Below are 13,881 nucleotides of genomic sequence, written 5' to 3' on the forward strand. Positions count from 1 at the left end.
CATTCATTCTGACTCAGGTTAACAGCCTTTTAGTTTGCAGTGACAAGGAAACAGGAAAGAATAATCTTTATTTTAGACCTGTCTATTTGTCATGGGTTGCAACGGGGCAAATGTTGTGTTGCTGTAAAACACGTTGAAGTTGAAAAGGTCAGCAAGGTCTTTGACAGGAGAAGAGAAATGACACAATTGTCTTATTTCTGTAGACCCATACACTGGTTAGGGAACCAGAAAGATAGAGAGTGAGCGAGAGAGAAAACATTGTGGTCTTACTTTAGTTCCTTTGGTCTACATCAAAACCCACCCCCTCCCTTCCCTTCCGCCATCCCTACCTCATATACTGGTAGTCTTTTCTGACTGAAAAACCCAGCCTTATAGTAGCACAACTGTTGTATTGCTTTGGCAAAGGTGCTGTGGCATGAGCATTTCTCCCCACTGTTTTATGTTCCTAGCTCTTTCTCTTCACTTCAACAAACTTCTGAACTTGAATCATCTTCTGAGGTGACAGTTTTGTGGTATACAAGCATTGTTTCACAGTGCTTGTTTACAATAAATGCCTTAAGTTCATTCTATTCTACAGCATATATAAAGCTTCTACATTTTCCTGGTATTTTGATACTTAGTCAAGAGACCACATAAGAGTTTTGGGTCCCTGGGAAAGAATCTTTTTTGGGCTTTTCATGTGAAAGCAGGTCACTGAACTTATTGATTTTTGTGGTGGATTATCCAACATTCTTTCTGTGATTGCCACTTTTGTAGTCTCTTATGTTAGCATTGGTAATGAACTAAGGGTCAAGCTATACTTTGATTTTGATAGGACAAACTTAAATAATTTTATTTGTGTTCGTCTCACTATAAAGTACCCGAGACAATGGACAGCCCCTCTTACTTTAATTTGCTAATATCACAGTATTGAAAGAAAGTGTTTGTTAAGTTCATTTAGTTAATTCAAGTTCTTTTCCTTTGACATTTCTGAAGGAAGCACACCAGAGATGATGTTTCCTTTACTATTACAATAAGGAATAGATTAGGTGGACTCCTAGACTTCAGGATTAAGATCGCCCATGTCAGACAAACAAGGAAGTCAAAATAAAAAATACAATATTCATGGGGAAAAAAGTCCTTCATTCACACAACATATCTACAGGGAAATATATAAAACTAATTGCAATTAGAGCAATTTTTAAGTAATATGAAAATCTTTGAAAAATTATGCAGAATGCTTAGGAAAAATATCCCTTCTCTTCTAGACCTTGTTACAATAGGCTAACACAATTATAGTAAGCATACATTTTTTTCCCCCTGAAATACTTGTAGTCCTAATACAACTAGAAAGCAACATTCCCCTGGTTATTGCCAAGAGCTTGCACCAAGGGCTTAAGACTTGTTGGGATCCACCTAATTGAGTCCAGGTGCGGATTATTGTCCTATTAGTTGCAAGCAGCCAGGGCATAAGCCCCCTACTCTCAGTTGAATTTTGGTTGCTTAACCAGCATGTAGCTACTTCTAGGTTTCTACTTTCAAGCTAATTTCTGGTTCCTGTGTTTGGTTAGTTCTTAACTCCTATGATGGTTTTTGTTTATGGCTTTGGATTCTTGTCATTGGATAATAGGTTTTGACTATGGCTTCTAGATCTTGATTTTTTTTTTTAATTATTATTATTGTTTCAGTTCCTGGCTCCTGCATTATGTTTTTTTGGCTCTTTTTTGGTTCTGAATGTGTTTCCTGATGTGTGACCTGACCCTGTTTGGTAAGACTACTAGGACCTTGGTCTCTAAAAATTGCTCTAATTGCAATATGTTTTAACTTTTTTTAAAAAGCTTTTGCAACATCTTTATTAGTAGAAGCTATTGGGAACTGTAAAATGCTCCAGCCAGATTTAAAAATGCAGCGTTTAAGAATTCTGGGTCTTGTCTATACTAAGATATTTTATCAGTAAAGGTGCTTTAGATCAGCACACCCTTGTATTTTATTCACTTACTTTCAGAGTTGAAAGTTCTTCTGGATCAAGGTAACAAGTATTTTGGTAGCATAACTATGTTATTCACACTGTTCCACTATCTTTGTGCTTATGTAGATGTTGCAGAAAGTGCAGTGGTACTAGTAGCCAGGCCACAACAGTAGCTAGAAGCCTGGACACCCCCCATATTGACAATATGGGAGTCTACCCTCTATTTCAAAGTAGCCGGCACTTTTTTGGTGATACTTCTCTTAACTTGCCTTTGTGGACACATCTCTGCTATCTCATGCATAGGTATTGCACCAGTTAAAGCTGTAGCTAAGAAAAATCCATGGTTGATCTAAGAAAGAAGTCCTGGACTTTGGCAGCCTGTAGGGGAAAGGGGCAATACAAGGCCTGCTGTTTAAAAATGTTGAATCGGATGCTGCAAAGCATATGCATCAGCCAAGGGGTACAAGATGTATGAGCAGCAATATTGGCTGATGAGGACTGGTGGGGACGTGTCCCTAGGGTAGCTCTACCAAGAGACAGGAAGGGGCAACAGAAACTTTATTTGTCCCTTGGCACTTGCTGCTATTATGCAGAGCTTAATGTTATAAACACTGGGTGGAAACCCTGCTATCATGCCATAAGTAACAGTGTATATACTTCCATAGTCAGAAGCAGACCATGTACCTACTCAGTAAAAAAAGGAGGTCCAAGGAGTTAGGCCCTATCAAAGCCATCTGAGCCCTATCTATCTGAGCCCAGAAACAGAAGCTACAAAGCAAGGAGGATGTATTGCTATATGTTTGTCCTTCCCCGGCCTTCCACTTCATTCCATTCCTTCTCATTCTTTTTCTCTCAAAATAGGGGACAAGTATGTGGGGACAGGGGCCAAAGGAATGCCTTCTGAAGTACCTTGTTTATTTAAACAAGCACCCATGCCTAGGTGCAGGCAAAGGTGCACTGAAAAGAGAGACAATTCTGAAAGCAATCCAAAACCATTTGCAAAGCCACTATTTTTGGTAGAGCCAGTAGTTAAAATTACTTGCAGGTCAGTCAGTGTATTGCTAACAAAAATGTGCTGGAACCAACACTGGAGCAGTCAAATAAAATACCTGGAAATGAAAGCAATTCAGTACCTGGTCACTCAGCTGATACAATTTTTATGACTGGAAAAAAAACAAAACACCAAACCATAAAAAAAATAAATAAATAAATAAATAAAAATGCATTGACTTTTCCCATCTGAGAATTGCTTAGATTCAGGGCTAGGGAGGAGATAGAGCCCTACTACTATTGCTGGCTCATCCAGTTTGGCTATGAATTGACTTCCAGCAGTGGGCAGTTAGAGCCGCTATCCTCTACTTCAAGGGTCAGCAACCCCTGGCACACATGCCAAGCATGGCACGCAAGGCCATTTTGCTCAGCACACCACTGCCAATCAGGGCTCTGAGCAGCTGTTGCCAGCCACAGAGCCCAGGCTGCTCCCAGCAGACGGCTGGGAGGCTGCAAGCCCTGCTGCAAGCAGACCAGGCTGTGGGCTGGCTGCAGTTGGGTGGCTGCAAACAGCTGCTCTGAGCTCCAGCATGTCGGCATTCCGGCACCTTCCAAGGTAGACATTGTGGTTTTTTCAGCACTCTGGTCAAAAAATGTTGCCTACCCCTGCTCTACTGGTAGAGCTTAAGGCTGATCTTGGGCCAGAAATCCTTTGAACAAGGTTGGGCCAGAAGATCAAAGTTCACACAGATGAGTTCTGTAAGCTGTGCCTGCATTTTAGGAAGGTCTCCTGTCTTTCACTTGTTGTTATAGAACAACAGGCTTATTCACCATTTCAGCAAGTTCAGTGCCCTGAAACAATTCTGATCACTTGATAATATTATGAAACTTTTAATGTGAAAAGCTAAATGAAAAAGCTCCTAACTATAACCCCTGAAATCCAGAAGTATTTCTGTCTCTCTGTATATCAGTGGTATCAAATGGTATAACCTTAAGATATTATCTTGCACTCACTAGGGAGGCAGTACAAATATGGCCAGTGCAATCTTGTAATTGCTCTTGTGTCTATCTGTTCAAAATCAGCAGTTTCTGTTCCCACCTTCCTCCCAACACTCTCATGGTAATTTTTCCCACTTTGCTTCCCAAACATGAAAAACACACATATAACAACAACAACTGGAATATCTGGCTGTGTGAGACCCAGCCTAATCATTAGGTGTCTCCAGAGCCTTGTCAGGCTACCATATGTCTTTTTAGCACTCAACCTGTACCTGTTCAGTTGATGATTAATCTTTCCCTGCTGCTGTCCAGGTGTCGGGAATATGGCTTCATGAGCCAGCTAAACAAAGGGTAGGCTGTGATCCTGATAAACACTATCAATGAAGCTTCACCAGTGTGCAGGGGTAATAGTCCCTGTTTACAGCTTTTCCAAATATCCTCTGTTCCTAAAGATGTTAGCTTCCTGCTTATTCTTTAAACACACACTGTTTAATGTCATTCAAATGTCCCTAGCTGTCTGCCAACACTTGCATAACCATGACAAAACTGTACTTACAAACCATGTGTAGGGGCAACAAGTAGAGATGTGTACCATATTGTTTTTGTCCTAAAACAGTTTAGGAATCCAAGTGCATCAAATTTCTCTTTCCTGAATGTTTCCCAAAGCCACAATCTTGTGCAGCACAGGACTTAATGGTCTTCCACACCTAGATATAAACTGCTTCTACCATGGATTTTCAAGAACTATATTAGGATTGGAAGCTGCCACAGTGCAATTGTCACCTGTGTCTATTCTGTCAAAACACTTCTTATTTTGGTGTCTCTCTACTGGAGGGTTGGAGTAGGCTTAGCAAATGACTTCAGGAATGTGGCATCTATGTGCAAAAGCTCCAGAGCTATTGCTAGTCATCTTGGATTTCATTATGATCCATTTTCACTATATGATGTTTATTTCACAGACCTAGAAGCACTGCTCCATGGTGTGTATTTGGTTAGTGTATGCCTGCAGCATCAGGTGATTTTCATGAGCTATCAACCTCATCCACTCTTGAGTTTTCTTTTCAATTGGCTTGTTGTGGTAGATACTTAAGTTCTGCAAAAAAAAGACTCAGATGCCCTTCCTCTAAGACTAATACAAAGATTCTGATCTGCCAGCATCCATGTCATAATGGTAAAATTTGAGATAGAAGTAAAATTGCCAGCCTCTACGAATATAAGAACTGGGCATTCTCCTTGTAATTAAGGTTGTCCATCACTTTCCTTTATAAGACCCTGACTTCAGTAACACACAACTTGGCAAAATCTCCTGTGCCTTTTTTTCCCCACAGGAGCATGAAAGAAACCTTCATGTTTCTTCGTAACCCCTTCTAGTGAGAGACCAGCTTCTGCCCAAACCTATAATATTTAACAATCTTTATATGACTGCACATTCCTGGTACCCTTAAAAGTGGCCCATCTTTTGAATCTTGCTAAGCTGTCTGGGTAGAGTCACATGTTCAACTTAAGACAGGTTTCCTTAGCTTTATGTGGGTTCTGTATGTGTGAATTAGCATATAAATGCGTTATATGTGAGGTAAATTCACTCTTATGATTGGTGTGGTGGAAGCCCTCAGTCAGCTGCTTTGTACAGTGCATTGCGCAAGTGATGTACATCAAAATATAGTCTCCTGTGTGAATCTGTGCTCCTCGCTCGTTGTCTGTGATGTGTTTCTGTATGTAGTTGCCATCCCTGTTATGGTAACATTCACCACCACCCTGTGCTTGCGTGTACTGTCCGCTGTTAGTGAGTACCAAAAGTGTCTTGTAAAAGTGGTAGAAATGAGTCTGGGGGTCAGTACAGTCATGGTATTGGAACGTATCCCTATTTATTATATTGTAAAGTGCATTCCCTTTATGTGAATTCAGTTATGCACCATTTTCCAGGAATGCATGTACAGCATAAAGCAAGGGAAACCTGTACCTACTAAATGCAGTTAAAATGCAAGCACGTACATGTTCAAGAAGTTTAGCTCATGTTAAAGGCCCTCATGGCATTGCAAAGTGGTTCCCTTTCAGGGAAGTGTTATCACCCAACACATACTAACTTTAATAAAATCACAGCATTCTAATGATGTACAGTTGTTGCAAATGAATGTGAGACAAGGCCTTTGGAGTTGAACCCTTTATGTCTCTGCTTCCTCTCCCTAAATGGTTTATTCCACTTGTGCTTTCCATCCTCTGGCTCCCTCTCACCTCTGTCTGCCAAATCATTTGTCTTATTTTATCTCATTCATGATGCCTGGACACTGGGAGAAGACCATTCAGTTCCTGTGCTGGCTGCTAGAAGAAGCAATTTCAAGGCAAGACCTATTTAACTTCTTCAGTCCTTGGAAGGAGCATACTCAATGTGGTTGGAATCTCTGGAGAATTTAGTTGCCAGACTCTGACAAGTCCCAAATGAGCATGTGTGAACTGAGATCATTCAGATTTCATAATTTAGCTAAATTTGTACATGGTAAAGTGAATGATACCAGTGAATGTTTGATTGAAACTTTTTTCCTAAAAATCCAGGCAGAGGTAGAGAGCCACTGGTATAGATCAATGATGGAGATGGAATGTTGGACTATATGCATGGATGTTGGACTAATCTTAGTCTATATAGGAATTTCTTTGGTTGTATGTTGGGTCAAAGGATGTCTTAATTTATAATACCATGGATGACTTTGACTTTGATTGTCCTACCATAAGAAAGAGATATTTGAGATAGTAAAGATCCAGGAATACAATTTGTCAAAGATATAACTTAATTTAAATATAGTAAAAGTTTTTCAAAGTTTGTATTATTTAACTAGGAAATGGGAAGAGTTACAGGGCTCTTGACTGAAATACTCCAGGTTATGAAGGATATAGTGCAATTTGATTAGCCCTTTCTTTTTTGCAATGTACTTTAGTACGAATTATAATTTGTATTTCTTATTGTCAAATGGCCCAAAGTGTCAGGGTGCCATTGTAGAGGCTTTAATTAAGTGCCATTATAAAAATGGATAAGTAACTAATAAAGCTTGCTGGAGAGATTTTTGGCAAGAGGGTAGTTATTTTATGGGCTTGCCCAGAGGTAGCATGTTTTTGGATACAATCAGGGTAATTGGGATGATTATTAATAAACCAGGCTCCTTATGTTGAAAGCAGCATGAAATAAAAGCAGTGTCTCTTACAAGAACTTTGATTTTTTTTTTTTGGATATAGGTCCTACTACTTGTATAAAAAGATTTGCCTTTATCTTTCTAAAGTGTGCCTTCCATAGGAGACTTTCGAAGGCACTTTATTTGGCCTATGTAAACTAGGGATGAAATCCAGGCAGAAAGCATCTCTTTGTAGACAGTGAGGCTGAGACTGAGAAATTTTACTGGGAAAAATAAAGAAAAAAAATTGAAGGCATAGCACAAACAGCAAAGATAAATAGCGAAAGGAAATATCTTACATGGTAAGACCAATTATATTTGTGATTAATTACTTGACAAACATGCTGTTGTTTAGTTTATACTATGAAATGTTTGGAATTTATCAAGGGCATGTCATATGGCTATGAGCACATAGAGTCTTTGTCACTAAGTAGTTTGACTATGTGCACCCAAAAGCTTGCAAAGAAGAATTTTTCCAACTATTTGAGTTGCTCTAACAAAAGATATCAAATTTAGCCAAAGGACCTTGTCAATCTAAACTTTGGAATTTGTAGTTTGATTCTGCAATTCAGGGTGAATGTTACCATAAGAGATGGTAACTCTTGGGAGACAACTGATCTCCTGAACTGTTTTTCTGAAACATTAGCTTTTCCTTTCAATGATGAATACCTTTAGTCAAATTCTGATCTTTCTAGTAAAACTTCAGTTTGCACCACTCACATTGTTTCTGTGCGAGTTGTCTTGATGTACTGAAAACAGAATCTGTCCTTATAGTTTTCAATGTTGTTGTTGTTGTTGTTCTATATTCATTAGGATTTGTACTACATGATTTTTATATGGAAACCCTATTTGATAGTTCATTCATAATAAGAATATGTTTTTGTTTGTTCAATAAACAAATAGCTTTTAATAATAATAATTGAAGTAACTAACTGTCCCAGTTTGAGTGTTCAACGTGGTTGTATTGCATGCTAGTGCTAAGTACAAAAAATCCAGGCTGCAGATAGTTAGTTACCAAATTAGAAATAATTTTAAATCACAGAAAGTAGGGGGAAAAAAATCAAAATAATTGAGGCTCAAAAGAAATTGGCAAGCTATAGTGTGTAAATAAAATGGCCAGCTAATTGTATTCCCTGGTGAATCCAGTCCAAATGGACCAGACGGGCTGAGTGCATAATAGAACACATGCACCATGGTTTGAAAATCTCTGGGAATACTGAGCTGTCTTGTGCCACCCCTGATGGAGCTGAAATTGTAGTGAACAGAATGCTGGAACCATGTTGTATTATCAAAGGACATGGAACCACTTATTTGAACTAAACACTTAGTGCTGTCATGCTGATGTGACAGAAAATGGCACTAAAGCACAGATGAGTAGCTATTTTAGTCTGGATAAATACTCTAGTTTGTCAAGACCTGTCCTCAAATCTGCTAAAGTATACAGGTGTAGTTTAAAATCAGACCTTAACAGCTTCACTTTCTGTAAGCTTAGGAAGAAGTCTTGTATCCATTTTTTTTCTGCCTCATGCCACATCAGTGTAGTTTTCTAATTTTCAGTTGAACAACTTGGATCATTAAACTGCATTTGATGTCTGGGTTTTTTTTTTAAACACATCATAGTTTTGCCTAATTTTATTGTAGATCTTCTATTTTTGTCAACTTATGCTCTTGCTGTTATGAACATAGGCAGTAATGAAAAAAACATTCCTACTTAGGAAATAAATTATCATGTATTTAAGCCCTGTTGATATTAATTATTGTTTGTACTCTACTAGAGTCCTAGTCATGGACCAGGACCTATTGTGCTAGGTACCATACAAACATAAAGCAAAAAGAATGGTTCTTGCCCCAGCAGACTGTGGCTACAAAACAAGGAACAATAGATGGATGCACATAGAAAGGGGAGTAGAAACAATGAGAAGATATTGGTAAGTATGATAGGCAGTGGTGTCAGCACACAAGCAGCCTAAAGATAGTTAAAAGTAAACATGTGTTTAAGTGCTTTCTGAAAACGGCCTTAAATTCTGAGATCTTTTCTCATGTTTCACTTTCATCCTACAAGGTAATAACATTGTGTCTTGGACTCATAGGCCACATAGTTCATGTTCAGATGTTCTCTGCACTGCAATAGAGCAGCACGGAGGGGGTTTTTTGAGCAGAAAAAAACACCAGAGCAGTGCACGGATGGGCAGTGTGTGCCACTCAAAAGTATAGCTAGGCCAGCCGGAGCCTCACTAAGCCAGGCCCTGAGTGGCAGAATTGCTGGTGCTGCAGCCCTGGGAGGCCCTCAGGACCTCAAGTCAAGTGCTGGCCCCAGCCTGTCCTACCACTCCTGGGGTAACTTGTCACGTGCCAAAGCATGCATGACATGGCCATTCCCTGGGGATAATTGCGGTGGTGCAAGGTGCACTGCTGCTAGTTGTCCCCGGGGAGGCAAACGTCCACACCATGTGTGGATGCGGCCATATAGTCCTCTTAAAGTTCCTGGTTATGTGATGTGTGAGGTATGTGTGTATCTCCTAATACTTGATCACATAGGCCTGGTTCTGCTTTTACCTAGTGTGAACCAGGAGATACTCCACTGAAGTCAATTCTGGTGTTGAAAGTGACATCAGAATCAGGCCGATAGGCTTTGCTGTAGATAGTGACTTTTGGATTACATACCTTGCAGGCAAACCAAAACCAGGAGAATGTGTGTGGTAAAAATAGGGCTGCGCAGTAGATGCATTGTGCTTCTGCAGAGAGTATCTCCCAGCACCCCAGTGACACTAGTATGATAGAACTGTTATCTTTTCACATCAGCTGCTATATTAGAGCTATATCCCTAGAAAGATGGAAAACAGGACATGAAAAAGGCTAAACACTGTTTCAGGCATCGTTAATAGGTTTTCTTTGCTGGGTTTGTGGGTATAAGATACTGATGTTGTTGTTTGGCACTCATGAAGAGTGCCACCTTGCCGAGTTGTTTCCATGAACTCGAGGAGAAGATGGGAATGTTGTTGTTTCATACTTCGTTGCAAACTTTTTTTTTTTGTTGCCTCTGCTCACAAAAGCAGAAGGAATGATTTGGGCCATAGCTGGTGCATCTACATATGCTCTTTACTGTGGAGTTGACTAATTAGCTCTGATGTAAAGCGCCACCATTTACATGTATGCCAACACTAGAGACAGTACTATCTTATGGCAGAGGCATTTACTATGGAGAAAATATGTGGACAGTGACCAAGACCACAGCAGCTTGAGCTGGGGCAGAGCAGCCCTGGGCTGGCGGCAGGCTCAGGGGATCAGCCACATGGCTCCGCAGTTTCAGCACCCTCATGCACCAGCCAGCCCCTTTGCTGCCCAACGCTGCCACCCAGAGCCTGGGACTGACCCCCTGAGCCTGCTGCCAACCCAGGGCTGCTCTGCCCTGGCTCAAACTGCTGCGGTCCTGGGCACACATGAAGACGCTGTGCCCAGGAGCAACTGATGACTGCGCGAACTGTGCTGTAGTTTGAGGTGCACTAAATTGCACATGTAGATGCACCCATAAGTCATTCTTTCTTCCTCTCTTCTCCCTACCCCTCAATTTGGCAGTGGCACTCATATAGAAGTAGTATTTACATTGCAAGTAGCAACACCAAGATGTTAAAGCTCTGGGTTGAAGACTGATATAAAAAAATCTTTGTTCAACACCTCTTGCACTTAAAATTTTTTTAATGTTTATAACCTGTCTTCTAAAACCCTCTATAATACTCATACCAATCCTTGAGTGTTGCTTCTGATTCTGATGTCAAAGCATCTTATGAAACAAAATGTCTCCCAAAAAGTTTTGTTTCTGAAGGAGGCATAGAATATACAGTCAGACTGCTGCCTTAATATCTGCGGGGATATTTTGACCTTTAGTCAGGCTTGTGCCGAGTTATCTTCCTACTCTTTGCTAAAAAAAAATCAAAGAGCAGGAAGAAGCAAAACATGACAGCATGAAATAGAGTAGGCTGGTAATATATTAATGGAAGGAATTTCATAAGTTACATTTCCCCAACTTCATTTTAAAACCAGAGTGACTATATAGTGGCAAAGTATGTGCCAGAATCTGCTCCGGTACTAACTGAAATGCTATTGTAGCAATCACTCTAGAATTTATAGTTTCATAGTTTCATAGTTGGTAGGGTTGGAAGAGACCTGAACAGATCATCAAGTCCGACCCCAATTAAGCCAGCAGTCCTTATTTCTGTATCTCTGACAAACTTACAGATCGTGGTGGATAAGTATTTTAAATGTGAGTTTCCAGTGTGATACTATGAGTAAGACCAATCCTGGATGATGTATTTTTGAGTGAACATTGAGTAGCGGTAGGGAAGTTGTATCACATTCTGTGTCCAGTTCTGGTGCCAGTGCTGTTAAAAGGAGGTTGAAAAATGGGAGAAGGTGCAAAGCAGATCCACAGGAATGATCTGAGATCATGTTTTAAGATAGTTCAATCTATTTAGCTCATCAGGAAGAGATTTAAGAGGTGGCATGATCATTAGCCCCTGAGTGTCAAATGAAGAGAAAATACTTGATGCCAGAGGGCTTGGTAATTTAGCAAATACCTTATGAGGTCCAACATTCATAAGCTGAAGTGAGACAATTCAAAGGGCAAATAAGGTTCAAATTTTAAAATTAGGATAATTAACCAATGGACCAAGTTACTAAATTAAATGGCAGATTCTCTGTCACTTAGTCCTTAAATCAAAATTGGATGTCATTCTGCCCAGTTTACTTTAGCTCAAGCAGATATTGTGGTCTGTGTTATTCAGGAAGTCTCCTTTAGTGATCAGAATGATCCTTTCTGGCCTTAAAATCAATTAATCTATGTGAATCTTTGAAAATTTAAAGTTATGTTGCTTCTGGGAAAAAATTCATGAAATATCTTCATTGGGAGACTATGACCAAATTGGAGGAAAAGGAAATGGACCTGATAGAATGTGTAAATTAAGGTAACCAAATACATTCGTATCCCCAGGTGTGACAGTTTCATTTTTTATGCTGAATTTAATTGTAGTATTATTTGTTTGGTCTTTTGAAGTTACCTAGTTTGTTATCATTTTATTTATATGGCAGCAGTGTGGAGAAGCCCCCAGCCTATGATAATGAAAAGGTTGAACCGATAACAATGCTTATAGTTAAGGTGTTTGACAACTCATAAAAGTTGATTTTATTTTGCCAAACATAAATAATTGCATAAATAATTCATGCAATTATTTTCTGTGGTCTGGAAGGGGAACAATGGGGCAATGCTCCCTGCCTCTTTCCCAGACCAGAGAGTGCCTGGCCTGGGGAACAGGCTAAGTGTTTTGCTCCACTGTTCCCTCTGCTTTGCTGCCAGGGGCATATGACAAAGTCAAAGCCAGCACTTGCAACCCAGCTACTTTACCTCCCTGTGAAGGAAAAACTTTCTTTGATGGTTCCCCAAACTTTGATGGTTTGATGGTTCCCCAAACTACGGTCTCCAGTCTGGGAAGCAGATAGGGCTTTGCCCCTATTCCATTACCTACTGGGACTGGGAGAGGTGGAGCAGCTGATCCCTGGTCTGGGGAAGGCACGAGAAAGGGGTTCTACAGGCTTGAATGTCTGTACTGCTCCCTGTCCCTTAACAATTTCTAGTGGCAGAAATATCTCAGAAATTTCCACTGATAGAAATAGATGCCTAAGTTATTAGCTTCTGAAAATCATTCCAAACATGCCCATAATGAAGAGATATAAAATACATACAAGATATGCTAGCCTTTCTTTTTTTTTTGTCTTCCTGGTCCATTCCTGAGTGGCTTAGGGTATCTGCTACCTTTCAGCTAAATATTGGCTAAATGTTGTTATATGCCACTATTTTTTTGTTTTGTTTTTCCTTTATCTGAAGGCCAAGTTCAAAAATATATTTTTATGGAAAGAGAAGGCTAGGCTTACCTTACTTTTAACAGTGTCCCTTTACGTCAAATTTGTATTCTAGGTTTTGAGTAGAGGATGAACTCATCAGTTACTTAGCCACATATTCTAATTTCCATTAGTAATACTGAGATAGGTATCTCTAAGATACCTACCCAGAATTACTGTATCTTCCTCAGAACAAACCTAAAGCAAGTGTAATCTTCATTATATGCTGTGCCTTGTACACAAAAAAACAACTTTTCCACAGGCTATGTAGACATTTCAAAATTAATTCTCTCTGATGCTGCACTCAAGAATAACATGATGCCAACCTAGAGGATTGACAGGGGGCAAATATTCATATGCTTTTAAATTTTTAATTTTTAAAGAACATTGTTATGTATTTCTCTACTAGGTAATATGAAACATCTAACTAGCAATACTGGAATGCCCTAAGGATCCCCAAAAGCCTTTTAAAGAATATTTTATTTACTCAGAGGAAAGTTCAAGCTAAGCCTTTTAGGTGTCTACAACATTTCTGTAGTAAGGATAAATCAAAATTGGTATACTGGCTGTCTTCATCCCAATCCTTTTTGTAAATGGTTTCTTTATTTCAGTTTCTCAGGAACATCAAAGCAACAAGCATTAAGTATGTCTCTGCAACATAGAATTCTACAATCAATTGTATCTAGTACATGGGGGGGTGCATCTACACGTGCCATTAGTGTTCACGGTTTACATGTGTGCCCAGACGGCAGCACATTAAGCCAGGTTGCAGCAGCCTTGGCTGGCAAAGGGTCCAGGGCATCAGCCTACCAGCTTCTCCAAGTGGGCTCAACATGCTGCTGAGGGACTGGCTGGGGCCTGAGGATGCTTCAGCATGGAGCTACGTGGCAG

The 13,881-nt window shown here is 39.8% G+C and overlaps 1 long non-coding RNA gene across 3 annotated transcripts in view; it reads left to right on the forward strand.

The window, feature by feature from the left end:
• Nucleotides 1-1,475: 1,475 nt before the first annotated feature.
• The window catches only part of LOC132250664 (uncharacterized), a 76,238-nt gene continuing 63,832 nt past the window's right edge, over nucleotides 1,476-13,881 (forward strand). Inside the window, exons 1-2 of one of the 3 annotated variants that reach the window (XR_009462265.1) lie at nucleotides 1,476-1,545; nucleotides 1,668-1,747. This is a non-coding gene — a long non-coding RNA (uncharacterized LOC132250664). The other 2 variants (XR_009462266.1, XR_009462264.1) reach the window with 2 other exon arrangements.

Source organism: Alligator mississippiensis, chromosome 5 (genome assembly GCF_030867095.1).
Source record: "Alligator mississippiensis isolate rAllMis1 chromosome 5, rAllMis1, whole genome shotgun sequence".
Taxonomy (NCBI): domain Eukaryota; kingdom Metazoa; phylum Chordata; order Crocodylia; family Alligatoridae; genus Alligator; species Alligator mississippiensis.